Source organism: Erythrolamprus reginae, chromosome 2 (assembly GCF_031021105.1).
Source record: "Erythrolamprus reginae isolate rEryReg1 chromosome 2, rEryReg1.hap1, whole genome shotgun sequence".
Taxonomy (NCBI): domain Eukaryota; kingdom Metazoa; phylum Chordata; class Lepidosauria; order Squamata; family Dipsadidae; genus Erythrolamprus; species Erythrolamprus reginae.
In genome coordinates this window covers 267,011,086-267,030,389 of record NC_091951.1, presented here as the reverse complement: position 1 = coordinate 267,030,389, position 19,304 = coordinate 267,011,086, and the positions used below count along the sequence as shown (strand labels likewise).

Here is a 19,304-nt window from a genome sequence, read left to right as displayed (position 1 = left end):
AGTGTAATACAGTAAACATGAAAAAAAATCAATTTTTTCCCAAGGCGTGAGTTAATTAAAAGACAAGATAATGCAGACACATTTCTCAATATCCTAGCCAATACAATGCTGGCTATACTCCACTATTGAGCTATTTGTGCAAATCAGATTGTGGATTTGGATTTAATTTGCCATCTACCTTTAAGGGAAATTGGCAAGTGCAATTATAGAAGACATTAAAGAATGTCTGAGCCCAAAGTTCTAATTTCTATCCCTTAAAAAAATAGCTAGAACAACTGTTTCCAGATTCTGAATGGGTTCTATTTGTTTACTCACTATTAAAACTTGGGACGTTCTTGTAGTGATGCATACTTTTTTGTAAAGGGAAGGATTTTCTGTGTTCTAAATATGAGGGTAATCTTCACATCTCATTTTCCCACAAAGATACCTCACTAGCCATTTTTAAAGGACATATGATGTCAATGTCATCTTATCCCCACTCCAAGGTGGAGTAAAGCCTGCATTCAAATTTGGATATTCCAGCTAACAACTAGTATTTTTATTTTCTTTTTCTTATGTTGTTGTTATGCCCCTGAATAGAATAGAGTAAAGTAGAGTAGAATATAACAGAACAGAATAGCAGAGTTGGAAGTGACCTTGGAGGTCTTCTAGTCCAACCCCCTGCTTAGCCGGGAAACTCTACACCATTTCAGACAAATGGCTATCCAACATCTTCTTAAAAACTTCCAGTCTTGGAACATTCACAACCTCTGAAGGCAAGTTGGTCCAATGAATAAGTGTTCTAACTGTCAGGAAATTTATACTTACCGTAGCTATAAGTTGCTTCTCTTCTTGATTAATTTCTACCCATTGCTTCCAGTCCTTCCCTTAGGTGCTTTGGAGAATGGTATGAATAGTTCTTTGTGGCAACCTCTGAGATATTGGAACACTACTATCATGTCTTCCCTTGTCTTTCTTTTCATTAAACTAGACATACCCAGTTCCTGCAACCGTTCTTCATATGTTTTAGCCTCCAGTCTGCACTCTTTCTGAAGTCTCAACCTGCGTTTTACATCGTGGTGACCAAAACTGAATGCAGTATTCCAAGTGAGGCCTTACCAAGGCATTATGTAGTATATTAACACTTCATGTGATCTTGATTCTATCCCTCTGTTCATGCAGCCTAGAACCTGGCTTTTTTGGCAACGACTGCACACTGGTAGCTCATATTTAAATAGTTTGCCATTAGGATTCCAAGATCCCTCTCACAGTTACTACTGTTGAGTATGGTACCATTATTATTATTATTATTATTATTATTATTATTATTATTATTTATTGGATTTGTATGCCGCCCCTCTCCGTAGACTCGGGGTGGCTAACAACAATGATAAAAAACAACATGTAACAATCCAATTTAATAAAACAATTAAAAACCCTTATTATAAAAACCAAACATACACACAAACATACCATACATAAATTGTAATGGCCTAGGGGAAGGAATATCCTAACTCCCCCATGCCTGGCGACAAAGGTGGGTCTTGAGTAATTTGCGAAAGACAAGCAGGGTGGGGGCCGTTCTAATCTCTGGGGGGAGTTGATTCCAGAGGGCCGGGGCTGCCACAGAGAAGGCTCTTCCCCTGGGGCCAGCCAAATGACATTGTTTGGTCGACGGGACCCGGAGAAGGCCAACTCTGTGGGACCCTATCGGCCGCTGGGATTCGTGCGGTAGAAGGCGGTTCTGGATGTATTCTGGCCCAATACCATGTAGGGCTTTAAAGGTCATTAACAACACTTTGAATTGTGACCAGTAACCAATCGGCAGCCAGTGCAGGCCGCGGAGTATTGCAGAAATGTGGGCGAATCTAGGAAGACCCATGATGGCTCTCGCGGCCGCATTCCGCACGATCTGAAGTTGATATATACTGCACCTGCGCATGTTTTTTTTCTTGCATAAATGGAACTTTACTTTTTTCATCATTTAATTTCATTTTGTTAGATAGTGCCCAGTTAAGTCTGTCAAGATCCTTCTGTACATTCAGCCTATGCCTATGTTAACTTCTGAATGCTGATGATATACAATCAGGGGATAGGATCTGCCCAGTTCCTATTGGGCACTTGAAGTTCATATAAATATCAGCCCTTGTTTCCCTTCCCTCAGCTTTGCAGGGTATACTGTTTTCCATCAACGGAGTGAGGAAGGAAAGAATTAGCTTTAGAATTGGATTTTAAATTGATGAAAAAGTCTATTTCTGAGACTTTTCCAGATCTATGTGGTTTATAAAGAAAAGTTAAATTGCCTGTGTTGTAGAATACCATATGTTTCATTCTCCGTGTAATCCAAAGGACTTACCTCTAAATAAGTGTTTTGTAGGATGGAGCACTTGGGAGAGAGATATGAGCCTATTCTTGTGGTGGAATCTCTAGACTGAAGGAAAATGTTAAGAAGGAGGCAAGTTTAGAGTCTTTACTCTGTTAAGAGAGACAAAGGCCTGACCAGTGCCAGAATCCCATTAGTGGTTCTGTTTCTTTGTGCTTGACAAACCTCTACATATCATAGAGGATGACAATTCAATATCAGGGCCATCTGGTATTGTAGTAAAACCTTGTCCCAAATATCGTAACTGTTTTCTGATATAATCTGATATAATCCAGTGCTCTTGAGCACTTTAACAAAACCTGAACAAATTTTGACCTACGTCTCTAAGTTAACTTTTCTACTCAACTGTCAAAACTCACTTTCCCATCAACCCCAAGCCAGACTGAGGACCATGATTTGGGATTGTTTTTTCCACCAGCAGATGATGCTTGCTAGCAAGCAGAACTAGGAGGTGAAACTATTGTTTTTCTTATGCACTGATAATACAAGGACAAGATCACTCGTTACTGAGGTAAAATAGGGCTCAACAATGCAGTCAGAATGTAGGAGGTATTTCTTTTCTTTAGAGTTAAAGACTGCAGAAAAGGAATTTAAATACACCATGATGAAGAGCTTGTGAGAATGGACATGCATTAAAGATCCTAAACAACTTTGTACACATCAAAGCTCAACATAAGTTTTACTGTGATCTTAGACCAGCCTAATTTCTCATTGTTCATTAAAACAACAATACAAGGAGTAAAGGAAGAGACAAAAATTAGGGTTGTGGCCAGAGGTGGATTTCTGATCAGTTTTGGAGAAGCAGTAGCAGAAATTTTGAGTACTTTGGAGCAGTGATTTTCAACCTTTTTTGAGCCGCGGCACATTTTTTACATTTACAAAATCCTGGGGCACACCACCAACCAAAATGACACAAATTAAATAAATAAATAAATAAATACATACATACATACATACATACATACATACATACATACATACATACATACATACATACATACATAACCCCCTCGTATATACAATCCCATGTAACATCCCCTTATAAATACAGTCAATCATCAATCATCCCTACTCAAATTTATATCTCATTTCTGGGTACTTCTCCTGTCTTTCCCCCTTTTCTCTCTCATGTTTGTCATTTCTCTCTCTTCCTCCCTTTTTCCCTCATTCCTTTTCCCTCTCACTTCTCCTCTTTTTCCATCCCTGTCTCTCCCCCCCCCTTATGTGTGTGCGTGTATACACACTGGAACCATTTCCAAAACCAGTTGAGGGCTGGGGTTTTTTCTCTTTTATTCTTTTCAAAAAGAGGTGTGGGCTGGGGGGCATTTCTTATTATTTGGGTGCTTTTTACCATATGCTTCAAGAATTACTCCTCTCTCTCTCTTTTGTTTCTCTCTCCTCTCATTCTCTGCCTCAATCATTTCTCCTTTTTTCTCCCCTTTTTGTTCTCATTTCTCTCTCTCCTTTCCTCTCCCTATCTGTCTCTCTTGCTTTCTCTCTCTCTCTTGCTATCTCTTTTTCTCTTATTTTCTCTCTCTCTCTCTCTTGTTCTCTCTTATTTTCTTTCTCTCTCTCTTGTTCTTTCTCTCTCTCTCTTTCTCTCTCCCTCCCTCTTTCTCTCTTTTTCTCACTTTCTCTCTTGTTTTCTCTCTCTCTCTTGCTTTCTCTCTCTCTCTTGTTTTCTTTTTCACACTCTTTCTCTCTCTTGTTCTCTCTCTTGCTATTTCTTTCTCTCCCCCCTTTCTCTCTCTCTCTTTCTCACTTTCTCTCTATCTTGCTGTCTGTTGCTTTTCACTCTCGTTCTCTCTCCGTTCTTCTCAGCGGAGGCCAGCGAAGGTGATATTCAATGTCGGGAGCGCGCGGGCGGTTGCGCGTGCTCCCTACCCCCCTGCTAGCCGCTCGGAATATTCAAAATAAGAAAAGCCTTCACCGGCGAAGGTTTTTCTTATTTTGAATATTCCGAGCGGCTAGCAGGGGGGTAGGGAGCGCGCGCAACCGCCCGCGCGCTCCCGACATTGAATATTACCTTTGCTGGCCTCTGCTGAGAACGGAGAGAGAACGAGAGTTGGGCCATTTTTTGTCTCCTGCGTTCCGGGTGCGGGAGGAGCCACGCTGAAAGGCAGGAGACAGCGGAGGAGGAGAGTGGGCGGGCGGGGGGAGCGCCGAAAGGCCGAGGGGGCCGGAGGCACCGTGGGGAGGCAGGGGCGGCCGCGGCTCCCTTCCCTTCTGCTGCCGGCGCCTCCCCGCCCCCCCCCCCCGCGGGCTGGCAGGGAGATGAGGAGCACGCTTTCGGGGAAGCGACGGTGCTTTGGGGAAGCGACGAGAAGCCATGGGCGCGAGGGGGCCGACTTTCAAAGCAACCTTTGCCAGCCTCCCGTGGGAGGGTGCCAATAGCGGCGGCGGCGGCGGGGGGGCAATAGCAGGGGGGGCGAACCGCCTCGCGGCACACCTGACCATGTCTCGTGGCACACTAGTGTGCCGCGGCACACCGGTTGAAAAACACTGCTTTGGAGAACAGGTAAATACCCGCTGTGAATGGCCCTGGCCCCATCTATTCTCTGCCTCGGGAGTCTCAACTGATTTGGAGGAAATGGGGATTTTGCAGTAATCTTCCCCTGGAGTGGGGAGGGAATTGAGATTTTACAGTATCCTTTCCCTGGAGTAGGTTGGGAAAGGAAGTATATTTGCCATCATCTCTATTCCTCTAAAAAAGGCCGAATCAACATACAGATAGTTCTTGTTTAATGACCGGTCATTAGTGACTGTTCAATGTTATGATCGATCCCCCCCAAAGATTCTTACAATACAGATTCAAAATTATGATGGCTCTCTTCCCCCACATTGATTGAATTTTAGGCACTCAACAACTACTGTTTACAACATTTTTGGCCAGATTCTACCTCCTCCCCCCCAAAAAGGACATTGGGATAAATACCAACAAAATCAACTGTGCATAAAACCTAGCTAGAAAAATGATATGCAATATTTATGATATATTATCAACATTTTTTCTGTCCCTTTTCTCTTTCCTTAAGCAAAAATACCTCAAAAGAATTAATGTATACCTTAGAAGGATGCTTGGCTATATTTTTCTTCAGAAAATGAATATTATCGGTAGTCCAGGAATACATTCCCTCATTAAGAATGGGATCATTCCAGGAATACATTCCCTCATTAAGAATGGGATCATTATCATTGTCAAGGATAGTACTAGTATCCTTTTGCAATTAAACTTTTATTTATTCATATTTATTTTATTTGGTTAAAAATGAAACTAAATAATATTAGAATTAAAAACAGTATTTTAAACCCTATAGCCTCAAATTAGTCAGGAGCAGTTATATCAAAACAACAACAAAAACCTAGAGGAAAAGGCTTTTTTTGTTCTTAAAATGGAAATTTGTAATCTTATATTCTCTCATCTGCCAAATTAAAAATGTTCAATATATTATTTCCTCTGAGAGCCAGAAGATTTGGAGAAGAAACCAAAGCTGTGGGAATAAAATGTGATGCCAAACTTTTTCTCCCGATTTTCAATATAAGTTGCTCTAGGAATGGGCAAATCCCTTGACATATTTTATAGTGCTTTTCAAACATTTTGGACACCAATTTTCTAATGAACATCATTTTTATGCATACTTTGAGAGAAATGGATCACAAAGTTCAGAAAAGTACAGATGTTTAAGTTACAGTTTGCTTGATAAATTGCCATTAAAGTGTGAATTAAATAACATATTTCAATCACCACCATTTTAATCTTGCCTACATATGTTCATTATTACATTGTAACTTGCATGTTTTAGAGGTGGCAACATTTCGTCTGCCCTCCCCTTGAAAGTTGCAATTGGATTACTAATTTTGAAGACTATTGATTACATTTATTCTTTAAAAGTCAGGTGAATAGTTTAATATTTCATTTTATTTTAACATTCATATGGCTAGGTTAATAATATTTAATTAGTATCTGGTGTGTGCTTATCTATGTGCATGCATGCTGCATGCACACATGCACAACCCATAGGCACTGACAAGAGAGGCAGAGAGTGGGGAATGGAAGGGGAGAGTGCTGAAGAAGCTTCTTAGATGAGAAGCAAAATGTCTTAAAAAAACAAACAAACAAGAAAGTCCAGTTGCCTTCTGAAAAAAAGGCACCTTTGGTACAAACGTGATCTGGACAACTAAGAATCTCTACAGAAATTTAATCTAAATGAAAAAAATAAAATTCCTCGATCTACAGGAACCATCAGAAAGGATAAAGGGTTAAAACTGGATCAGATCCCACTGACTTTTGAGCAGGGAATATATTAAAAAATTAAGACATGTGTGTATTCTGGTTTAAAATTATTTTATTAATTTATTGATTGATTACACTTGTAGGCCGTCCAACTCCTGTCTGACTCTGGGTGGCATGCAACATGTAAAAAATAAAAACCTATAGAAAACCATCCATCGTATTTAGTGGCTGGAACAAGGTGTTATCAAGTTGCTCAATGTCTCCAGGCTTACCAGCAAAGCAAGTCTACATGGCCTTCCAGAAGGCCAGCAGGGTGGGGCAGTTACAGACCTTAGGGGGCAGCTGGTTCCAGAGAGCTGGTGCCTCCACAAAGAAGCCCCTCCACATGGCCCTGCCAACCGATATTTTCTGGTTGACAGGACCCAGAGAAGACCAACCCTGTGGGCCCTTATCTGTCGCTGGGAGCTGTATGGCAGGAACAGGTCCCGAAGACAGTCTGGCCCTAAGACATGAACCCATTCTGGTTTTAAATTATACAGTTAAATAGATTAAGGGGGGGTACTTTTTTTGTTGTTAAATTCACCAGTACCTTCTCAAATATGCATACAATTAATTCTTTGGATATAACTTTATGAATATTGTGACCATTTATTATCAGGGGGATAAGCTATTGGAAGTGGAAGGAGAATTACAGGGACAGGCAAAGCTCTGATTCTTCACTTTGATGAAGAGTCACAATAAACTTTGAATCTGCTTTACAAAACTCTGCAGAATCCACACTTTTACATCTGAAGTAGCCCCTGTGCTTCTCCTCGAGGTATCTTCCATCAATTTCAGTAGAAGCAGAGCCATCACTCAGCTCTGTAAATGCCTGATGAGGTTTTTATGGAGGTATGTAGAATATACCTCATCACGGGCCACTGTGTTGACTCAGTGGTACGAATATTATAGCCAAGCATAATTAAACCAAAACAAGACAGAAAAAGAAAAAAAGAGAAAGGAGTATGTAGGGAAGGAAAATATAGATCCGATTCTTTATTTTTGAAGAGAAATCTGGCTGATCAGCAGCCACGTTTCAAGCTGTTAGCTTTGATTTCACATCCTGAAGGCAACAGCTCACATTACTATGAAGGCATATAATTGCCAAGGAGTGCTTGGTTGAGTTCAACACAGTTAGCTTGTTTTCAATTTCCTTGTCCTTGGGAATAAAAGCAGTCTACAGTTGGCTATAATGAAAGCTGCCATGAACTTTGATCTTTGTAGTTTACCTAACCTGCATTTTGAGATGTGTTTTCTTCATGGGAGAGAAAAACACATATCCTGAAGGCATTCCTAACTATATAAAAGCGAAAATTAGTATAAAATTTTGGTAGCATACATTTTTTTATACTGGACTGTGCCAGAAATCTGCACAATCTACCATGACTCATTTAGCAGAAAAACAGAAATAAAATAACCAGTCCAGATTCATGAAATAATTTGGTAGATTTGTAGGAGCTGTTGACTGATAATTCCAGTTGCCCATGATGATTGGCAGAAATGTCAGTTGCCTTTGATATCTTTCCTGGATAAGAAACCCCACTATACTCCTGGCTCTGAGACCAATCACCACAGCCAACTTGCTGAAGGACAAATCTCTATGGCCAATTCAATGTGGGACAATTTGCTGCGGGACAATTCAACAATTCTGTTTACATTTGCATCTTTTCTTTAATTATTTAATGATATTATTATATCATTTCTCTGGTATTAGTGTAACTCTTGCCCTGCAGCAAGTTGGTCACAGCAAGTTGGCTATGGTGAGTTGATGGCAGTAAATTGTCATAGACCCCTTGTGGCTACCATAATAGTTTGCAAAATAAAAAAAATGGCAATGGAAGAAATGGCAGGAATTCAACATAATATTATAATATGCATTCATTGTCTAGTTGACAGAACTGAAGAAGGCCGACTCTGTGGGACCTGACCAGTTGCTGGGATTCATGCAGTAGAAGGCAGTCCTGCACTGGCCCAATGCCATGTAGGGCTTTATAGATCATAACCAACACTTTGAATTGAGTCTGGAAAGCAATTGGCAGCCGGTGCATATTGCGAAGTGTTGGAGAAATATGTACATGTCTGGGAAAGCCCATGACTGCTTGCACGGCTGCATTCTGCACAATTTGCAGTTTCTGAATGCTCTTCAAAGGTAGCCCAATGTAAAGAGCACTGCAGTAGTCAAACCTCGAGGTTATAAGAGCATGAGTGACCATGAGAAGAGACTTCCTGTCCAGATAGGGCCTCAACTGGTGCACCAGGTGAACCTGGACAAACGCCCCCCTCGCCACAGCCAAAAGATGATGTCCTAAAGTCAGCTGTGGATCAAGGAGGATGCCCAAGTTGCGGACCTTCTCTGAGGGGGTCAATAGTTCTCCCCCCGCCCAGGGTGATGGATGGACAGATGGAATTGTCCTTGGGAGGCAGAGCCCATAGCTGCTCAGTCTTCTCGAGGTTGAGTTTTGCATTTTGCACAGTATCTTAAATTTTTGCCTGTTTAATTATTTAAAATTGGGTTACATTTCATAGTACAGTGATCCCCCGCTCGTTGAGAGGGTTCCGTTCCAGGACCCCCCGCAACGAGCGGGTTTTCGCGAAGTAGCGCTGCAGAAGTAAAAACACCATCTGCGCATGTGCTAACTTCCGCAGCGCTAGCGAGGAGCCGAAGATTGGGGGCGGCGCGGGTGTTTTAAAATGTCGCCGCCGACATGGGGGGCTCGCTAGCACCCCCCGAACCCCCAACCCGGGTTTGGGGGGGTGCTAGCAAGCCCCCCATGTCGGCGGCGACGTTTTAAAACACCCGCGCGGCTTTCCAATGAGTCCCGAAGACAAACGCGGAAGTTTGGCGTTTGTCTTCGGGACTCATTGGAAAGCTCCGATCGTTTTAAAGCAGGCGCGCCGTTCTCCGCTGACTCCTAAAGTGGGGAAGTTCGCCAGCTCCGATCGTTTTAAAGCAGGCGCGCCATTCTCCGCTGACTCCTGGCGAACTTCCCGGGCGAAGGGCGAAGGGCGGGCGAGCGGGTGCTGGGGGGTGCTTCGCCCTCCCGCCAGCAAGAGGGGGAAGACCCAGGGAAGCCGCCCAGCAGCTGATCTGCCCGGCGCCATCTACGCATGCGTGCCCATAGAAAAAAGGGCACGCATGCGCAGATGGTGTTTTGACTTCCGGGTTCAAAAATCGCAAATTATCCTGTTCGCAATGGTCGGGGACGCAATAACCGGGGGATCACTGTATTTGTTTTCAGACAACTTAACAACAATATGAGAGTTGTTTAATATGGGATTTACCTTTAATTGTTAAATTTATTTTTTATCATGACTGGGCTAATTGATGAAGTAGCCCAGTCATGATAAAAATGAATTTAACAATTAAAGATAACCCTATATTAAGGAAAAAACACAAAAATGAAATTGGTATATTATGTAAATTAAAATAAAATATTAATGAATAAATGAATGTGTCAGAATTAGTTAAAATTTTAATGTATCCAAGAGATGAATGAGCCTCTTGTTCAAAATTCACAAAAAGTCACAGAACTATAGACATTACTAATTATAGCAGGCACAGACGAGTTCATTTGGAGACAAAAATGGGTATATTGCACACACAGAAGCATTTTTAAGCAGCCATTGCATATTACCAAAAGGAAAACGGAGATGGAAAATGTGCAGGGGAATAATTTATTTATTTATTTAATTTATTAGATTTGTACGCCGCCCCTCTCCGGAGACTCGGAGCGTCTCACAACAACAAAAACAGTACAAATCCATTAATTAAAACAGTTTAAAAACCTCAATATAAAAACAATCATACAATCTCATACATACCATACATAAACGAAAACGGTCTTGGCGAATCAATTTCCCCATGCCTGATGACAGAGGTGGGTTTTAAGAGGTTTGCGAAAGGCAAGGAGGGTGGGGACAGTCCTAATCTCCGGGGGCAGTTGATTCTAGAGGGTCGGGGCCACCACAGAGAAGGCTCTTCCCCTGGGTCCCGCCAGACGACATTGTTTCATCGGCGGGACCCAGAGAAGGCCAACTCTGTGGGACCTAACCGGTCGCTGGGATTCGTGCGGCATAAGGCAGTCTCAGAGATATATAGATGCATATGAACAGATTAAAAATTAATGCTTTGTGTCGTCTGATAGTATTTAGCTAGATCAGCAGTGTCAAACTTGTGGCATCACGGCACGTCATGTGATGTATCAGAACTTTTTTTTCCTCTTCACTAAAGTGGGCAGGGGCGGGGCCAGTGTGTGAAGCACCTATCCCATGGGCCCTGAGTTTAACAGTCCTGCGCTAGATCATTATTTTTTTTTGGCCACCCAATTGCTGGCTAATAATTGTCAGCTCAATCTGAATGATACAATTCCTGAACAAATTTTCAAGCCATTCTGATGTGAATTAAGGTTGTGGAGCAGTAGTGGGGTTGCACTTACCGGAAACCGGAGTGCTGCATGCACATCCTCTTCATTCGGGCACACCCAGATATGGGTCCCTTGCACATTTTTTTTCTGCGCATGCGCAGGAAGCAAAGACATGCTGAAATCTTGCAAAGGGAATACTTGTGTGTGCAATTTTGGTAATTTTTTGCTTCTGCATGCCAAAATTGTGCACGAGCATCCCCTCACGAGATTTTGCTTCTGCACATGTGCAGAAAGAAAAAAGCTGAAAAATTTAAAAAGATGGTGCCACCTGACGGACTGGCACCAGAGCAATCATGTGCAAATTGCGCAATCTGGCAATCACTACCAGCCACCTACCATACCAGTAGGAACCTACCAATGTTGGGGAGATGTTAAGCCCAAATAACTGCTTGGCAAGTAAACTGGTATCTTTCCAAAACCAGGGGTAAGGGATTTTAAAAATAAAATCTACTTTTTTGCCACCCAAATTGAAGCATTTCTGTAAACTTGTAATCTTTGAAAGGGAGTAGAAATTTCTTTGCTTCTAAATTCTTTTTCCTTATTAAGAGTGCAGCTGAGAGCAAGTGAATCACACATTCTGTTCAATTAAAAACACTAACTTATCAAACGCTAGGCTATTTAAGGGTTTCCTTTCTCCAGCTTGTTACACTAATAATGCTTTTCCCAAACTCTAAAGTTTTCATTACTATTTGCAATAGGGCTATACAAATAAAAAGTGCCCCACATAACATATGTTATTCCAGTTTTATACTTCTTCAAGTATGTGGATCATGACTCTTTTACAGAAATGATTATGTATGTTTCCATTAATAAAAAAGTATGGAAAAGTACAAAATAAAGAACTTACCACAAATTCAGTTTTCAACACTCAAAGGTATCACTGACTGGAGGATTGGAAATCCAAGACACCTCAAGATTTCCCTGTTAAAGAATTCAAAATTGTTTAAATTCCATGTACAGCCATCAAATATTAAACATTAAAAACTATAAAATATTACAAAGTGGATTAATGCCGAATATTGTATAATATCAGCAGTTTGAGCTTCCTGAGTTGGCACAGAAAGAACATTTTGTTCTTTTGTCCTTATTAAAAAAAGTATAGATCATCCTTCTGATATAATGTTAATGAGTTTATAATACATGTATATAAAAAGGCATTTTTCAATAAATACCTATAATTGTAAAATATAATTAATAAATATGTTAGTAAGTATATTTTAGGCTATTATATCTTGTAACCTTGTATAGCTTATTGGCAATATTGCTTTCTATATTATTTACCATTATTAATTTATCATCAATCCCTATGTCCCTAAACAACTTATTAATAAGCCACTGAATTTTTTTTTAATGACTGAATTTGGCTTTTTTATAAAGCATATATTTTAAATTGAAGTTATAAAGAAGCCAATTTAAAATTTGCAATAATTTACAATAATTGTTGATATCACCTGTAAACAAAAATAGGAATTACAATTAAAAAATGCCAATATATGAATTAGACAATCATTAAGTGTTGTACCACATGATTCTTGACAAATGTATCTTTTTCTTTTATGTACACTGAGAGCATATGCACCAAGACAAATTCCTTGTGTGTCCAATCACACTTGGCCAATAAAAAATTATATCCTATCCTATCCTATCCTAGAAATTATTTCAAATAGGTTTACAAGGATAACAATATACTAATACAATACTGTAGCATTTATACTATGACATACTATAAATAAAAGTAGGGATAAAACATGACCTAAATATTATAAGTGTTTCTTATACAAGAATATATTATGCTAATACATATATACAGTACAAACACATCCATGACATAATTCCTTCTTAAGGCTCAGAAAATTCTTCTTGCTATTTTTAAAGAAACACTTCTAACTCCTAGGCTCTAGATATTTGAAATATATAATACAATAAATAGCTTCAAGGTCTGTTGAATTATTTTCTATTGGCTCTTCAAGACCCATTATATTTTTCCAATTTTATTATGTTTAACTCCCACTATTTCTAAGTTTTGCTTCTAAATTGTATAGTAACCATGTATACATAATCAGCCATTGAGGCCAAAATATTTTATATGCTTGCCTTTACATACTAAGTTGATCCAAAGAAAGTTGAGAAGTGAATATAGAGAAATAGTTCAATTGCAAATTTTTGGACCATATTTAACATACTTGAATGAAGAATATGGTAAAATCTGAAAAAAGTAGTTGATTCTAGAGGGTCGGGGCCACCACAGAGAAGGCTCTTCCCCTGGGTCCTGCCAGACGACATTGTTTCATCGGCGGGACCCAGAGAAGGCCAACTCTGTGGGACCTAACCGGTCGCTGGGATTCGTGCGGCATAAGGCAGTCTCAGAGATATATAGATGCATATGAACAGATTAAAAATTAAGGCTTTGTGTCGTCTGATAGTATTTAGCTACTTGAATGAAGAATATGGTAAAATATGAAAAAAGTAAGATGTCCACAAAATTAGAGCTTAACAGGATTTTTTAATATTTTATTTATAATTCATATTGCTGCTATTAATATAGTTTATTTGCAACTGCCATTTATTCCTTATAAATAGTGGTGGGGGTGGAGATTTTGTTTGAATGTAGCAAATAGATTGGTATACATACTATATTCATAGCAGCACAAAGCTAACAACTTCAGCCTGATGGTGGTGAATGTGATTTCACTGAAACGTCGCATAGACACTCAAAATATTACACGGAGCAAAACCCGAACTCAGAACAATCTACGTATGTATGTATGTATGTATGTATGTATGTATGTATGTATGTATGTATCTATGCATGCATGTAGATTGTTCTGAGTTCGGGTTTTTTTTTTTCATGGGTAAAGGTATGTAGGTCTTGGCATATCCGGGTTTCTTCCCCTGTAGATTCTCTTCCCAAAGAATTCTGGCGATGTTTCAACGAGGTCCCACTCATCATCTTCAGGCTAGGGCTTTCGGCTTTGCGCTTGGGCAAAAGATATATATATATAAAGTTTAGGCATATTCAGGTCTTTTCCCATGTAAATTTGATAGACTCCGGGTGATGTTTCGATGAGGTCCCACTCATCATCTTCAGGCTGTTGTCTTCGGCTTTGTGCTCAGGTGAACAAAGCAAACCCCTTGTTCGCCTGAGCACAAAACCGAAGACAACAGCCTGAAGATGATGAGTAGGACCTCATCGAAACGTCACCAGGAGTCTATCAACCTAAATAAGGAACCTTAAATGAGGTTCAGGAGGGAAGTGTTTTTAATAGGAAAGTGAACACAAGAACAAGGGCGCACAATCTGAGATTAGTTGGGGGAAAGATCAGAAGCAACGTGAGAAAATATTATTTTACTAAAAGAGTAGTAGATGCTTGGAACAAACTTCCAGCAGACATGGTTGGTAAATCCACAATAACGGAATTTAAACATGCCTGGGATAAACATTTATCCATCCTAAGATAAAATACAGGAAAAAGTATAAGGGTAGACTAGATGGACCATGAGGTCTTTTTCTGCCATCAATCTTCTGTGTTTCTATATTTCTAACCTTACATGGGAAAGGACCCAAATAAAGAGACAACTAAGCTTAGGTTTATTAACTCCATAATTATGCATGTATGTATCTAATGTATGTATGCATTTATTTATTTATTTATTTGTTTATTTGTTTGTTCGATTTTTATGCCGCCCTTCTTCTTAGAGTCAGGGCGGCTTACAACATGATAGCAATAGCACTTTTTAACAGAGCCAGCATATTGCCCCCACAATCTGGGTCCTCATTTTGATATTAAATAGAAGCATTCATACGGTACATTCATATGTAGTCAATGCTTCCATAAAGTTATGCATATGGTTAGTCAGGAGCACTGATCATAATTACAGTGATAACAAATAGCTTAAGCTAAAAAATGCATCTATCAAGACTAACATATAATTTTTTTTTGTTTGCTTTGCTTTAAAGGGCTATGGCAACTCATCAGTCACTGAAATCAGACAGGCTTGCTGGCCATAAGCAGAACGTATTTTCTAGTGGCACACTTAATAGAAGAGCTTATTCATCCCTTTGATGCCAGGAGCAAGAAATAATGATCAACTGAAGGAAAACTTGACAGGAGAAAAATATATATTATATGTTAGCCTTTATATTCTCTATGTGAAGCACAACAATTGAATCTACGTTTCCCCATCCTCAAATACTGGGGTATGTATTGTGATATCTATATCACAATATCTTGCCTAATAGTTGGGGTTGGAGTGAATGTTAGTCTTTTGTTTGTTCAACAAAAGCCGAATAGAAACTGGGATCTAGCTAATTTTTGAAACAATTGAGTAACAATGGCTGATTTTTTAGTTAGGGCAACATAGGGCACCTACAGTATATTCTCAAACTACTGCTGCTTTTATCATGTTCTTCAAGAAAATATGCTGTCACAAATGTAATACCAGAAAATGAACTTTGACTACATATTTTCTCTCATTAGAAAGCTTAGTACAAAATGGCTATGCTATTGCTATCCTGTCCCAATTATGTCATCCTGAATTCCAATCCCATTTAATAACAATAACAATAACAACAACAATGCCAACAACTCCTGGGCCGTGCCACAGTCTCCAGAGCCGGAGGCAGAGGTTTTTGCCTCTTGGGAGCCATTAGATTTATTGATTGATGTGGTGAGTCTGTTAGTAACAGTACTGCTATTTTATTTTAATTAATTAATTAATTAATTAATTATCTATATTTAACCAGTTATTTATTTTTAAATCTAACACTCCTGCCTGAAAGGCGAGGGGTGGGGGAGGAAACACCCCCCAGGGCAACCCCTCAACCGAGGCCACAAGCTGTAGGCCTTGGCAAGGCCTGCAGGCCTGCAAGACCCCCCCCCCCTATACCCGGGCCAATGGAGGCCGAAAGGGGAATGGAGCCCCCGAAAGAAAGGGAGGGGGCCCGCTGCTCCAAAAGGACTCCCCCCGCGATGTCGGATGGGATCCCCAGTTCCTTTTCGCCCCCCCCGCAAACCGTAACACTGCCTGTTAGGCCCAAAGCCTCTGGCCTAGAAAATGGCTGACGTCACGAGGCCTCCACAAGATGGCTGCTGCCTTCAGCGAACCCCAGCCGGGTGTTCGCCTGCTCGTCGTCGGGGCGAAAAGGAGGCCCCAAGCCTGCACAGCCCCTTTTATAGGGCTTGCAGGCTCCGCCCCGCCCCCCCCGACGACATCATTGGTCAGGCCGATGACTAGCAGGGCCGGGATCTCGCAAAATCTTGTGAGATCCCAGCCTACAAAATGGCGGCTGCGCCAGGAACCGCGTCTCCCTGGCCCTGCCGCAAATCCAGGCCAGGGAGGTAAGTCACCGACTGGGCATTATGTCATCCTGAATTCCAATCCCATTTAATAATAATAACAATAACAACAACAACAATAAAATTTTGTATGTTTTTATTTTCTTTTTACCAAAGATGCATGTACTCCTACAACACTAGAAATTAATTTTTGTTGTTAGCTGCCAGTTTTACAATAGCAAATACAGGAACACTAAAGTACACATTTCTTTCAATCAGTGGTATTTACATTTGTAGAAGCAGCATTCGCTAAAATATTAACATGGTGAGAAAGAATCCCCAAGAACATTTTAATTAAATAATATTGGATTTACTTTTGCTCTACATCTTTACTTACATCTGTGAAGTAATTATTAAGAGTTTGGCTACTACACAAATGAATTTGTATAGACACACACTGTTAAATGCAAGCCTGTTTCTAACAGAAAATAGTTTCCCCCTTCTGTTGTTTTACATTTTCAATATTTTATTATAGTTTATATTAAAACAATCAACAAAATATGATTCTAGCATTTTTCCTGAAGTTTTAATTTTTTCAATAATAATGAAAAATTAATATACAATTACAAAATAATAGTAACTTTATCAGTGCTATTAACATGTTTGGCATACTTTAAGATGTGTTACATGTGAGAAAATAAGAAATCTAAAGAAATTAACTAAAATAACTGATGCATTAATTTAAACAATATATTAATGTGAAACACAGTACATTATTGTTTATATCACTTTGAACTCTTTGCTTGCCATATTTTTTTAAGGAGCATGCACATTTATATGTTTTCCCCCTAAATATATTTTAAACTATTTTCTTCCAGAAAGACAATACAATTTTTTCATAAGTTAATGTTTCTGCATGTATGTGTATGTGCACATTGTTCAAGCCATTCCTTTTCTAAATTCATCTGAAAGTAAAAAAAAATATGGATACGATAAATGTACATTTATAAAAAAAACCTACCAGATCTCAGTTGCAAAGCATCAGAAAATCACTAAGTGACAGGTTACAATTTTATGTCTTATTTTTTGAATCTATTAGTCACATGGATATTTCCAGCCCAGATTTATTAGCAGTCCTCACCAATTTTAATTGCCATGTTGAACTCAACTTTTATTTCCAAAACAGTATAAATTGAATGGATATGTTTAAATTACTGATTATGTTCTAAATCGTCATGTTATACAAACGTAAAAAGAACTCCAAAGCAACAAGTAAGTAAAAGGGAAATTATTTACATAATGAAGGTAGGGAATACTTCTCATAAGCAGTGCATAATTAAGGAGGAAGATAAATTTTATGTTTCCTTTCATCAACCATGTTAATATGGATGATGGATTATTGCTACAATTTAATAGAGGTGAAGACTAGTGTTGGGCGAACCCAACGAAGTTCGGGTTTGGCGAACTCACCTGAACTTTGCCGTGAAGTTCGGGTGAGTCCGCCGAACCCGAACTCAAACCCAAACCCAAACAGCAACAAGCCGCTGCGGTGTCCTTTTCTGTAAAACTAAAAAGGGAGGTGAGGAATTCCTTTTATTTTTACAGAGAAGGATGCCGCAGCGGTGCTGCAAGCAAAAGTAGGTGGGGAATCCCACGATGGGATTCCCCACTTTCCTCCCGGGCGGCGGCGTTTCATGGTGTTCGAGCGAACGCCGAACCCCAACCCCAATCCAAATTTTTTTAAAAGTTCAGGTTCATGTTCAGCATGCCGAACATTGCAAAGTTCGGCACGAGCCCGAACTTTGCAAGTTCGGTTCGCCCAACAATAGTGAAGACTCTTCTTTCCTGGTTCTCACACGGGTAATGTCTAATTATCTTCTGATATATTCTATTCTAATCTATTCTATAGCAGAAGGAGCATTGGTCTTACCTTAAAACCTATTCTCATAAGGTGGAGTTAGCATTCTATAGGCATACGTTCAGCCTATACGACTGAGTCTGTAATCTGTAGATATAAAAGGGTAATGATGAATCCAGGATGGGAGAAAATCGTGACACAAATGTCCAGATTGAGGACTGAATCAAAGCTGGGGATCCTGGCCAGAAAGGAAGAGTCTTTCAATTTTTACTGACTCTGCCCTATAGATTGAACAGACAAGGTCAATCCATGCCTGGATGCCAGCTCCACTTACTATGGAGAACAGCAATTATGATATGTTAATACTAAGGGAAGTTCTAAAATTAATGATATCTAATATGACATATAACTTGTTGAAAATGAGAATGATCTTGATAAAGTTTCTATCAAGGATAGGATGGAAAACAAACCTCATATACAATCCCTCATATTATGTGAGGTATTAGATGTTACATATCAAGATTCATAGAGTTTGAGAATATTTGGCAGTCTGTAATGAATATACATTTGCGCTGGATGCGGAAAGAGAACATGGACAACAATAGCTGGAATTAAATAGGGTCACTTTATTGAGTTAAACCAAACTTTAATGATTATTAACAAAGAGCCAGGACCTGCAGAGGTCACTAATAACTTTGGGGTGGAAATACTACTCCATAACATTCCTGGGCAACTATGTGCGTAGCTCCTTGCTGAACCAGGCAAAGGTACTGATGCCTTTGCCAGGTACCTGGCCACGCCTTAGCATGTGGGAGGGCTCACTGTCCAATTTCCATCCGGTTATTGGATTAGTTGAATCCCAAGGGTATCCCCCCTCCAATTGCCCCGGCCGCAAGGTACCTTGAGTTCCTGGCGAGAGGCTGCCCATCATCTTTGAAAGATGCGCAAAGGAGAACACGGAGTTGCTATCACTGTCCATTTCCGCCCCTAACCTGCCAATTGATCAAATAAGACTAAATGCGAGACACCCCCTAACCAGTCCATCCTCCTCCGCAGTATGGAACAGGAGAAAAAACACTCACCGCTAAGCGCAGAAGCCGCAGAAAATTCC

General features: G+C 39.9%; 1 long non-coding RNA gene across 1 annotated transcript in view; it reads right to left on the bottom strand.

Annotated features, from left to right (window-relative positions):
* The window catches only part of LOC139158928 (uncharacterized), a 376,821-nt gene that overhangs the window by 27,717 nt on the left and 329,800 nt on the right, over positions 1 to 19,304 (bottom strand). The window contains exon 3 of the long non-coding RNA XR_011557771.1: positions 11,907 to 11,980. This is a non-coding gene — a long non-coding RNA (uncharacterized lncRNA). The remainder of the gene's footprint in view (positions 1 to 11,906; positions 11,981 to 19,304) is intronic.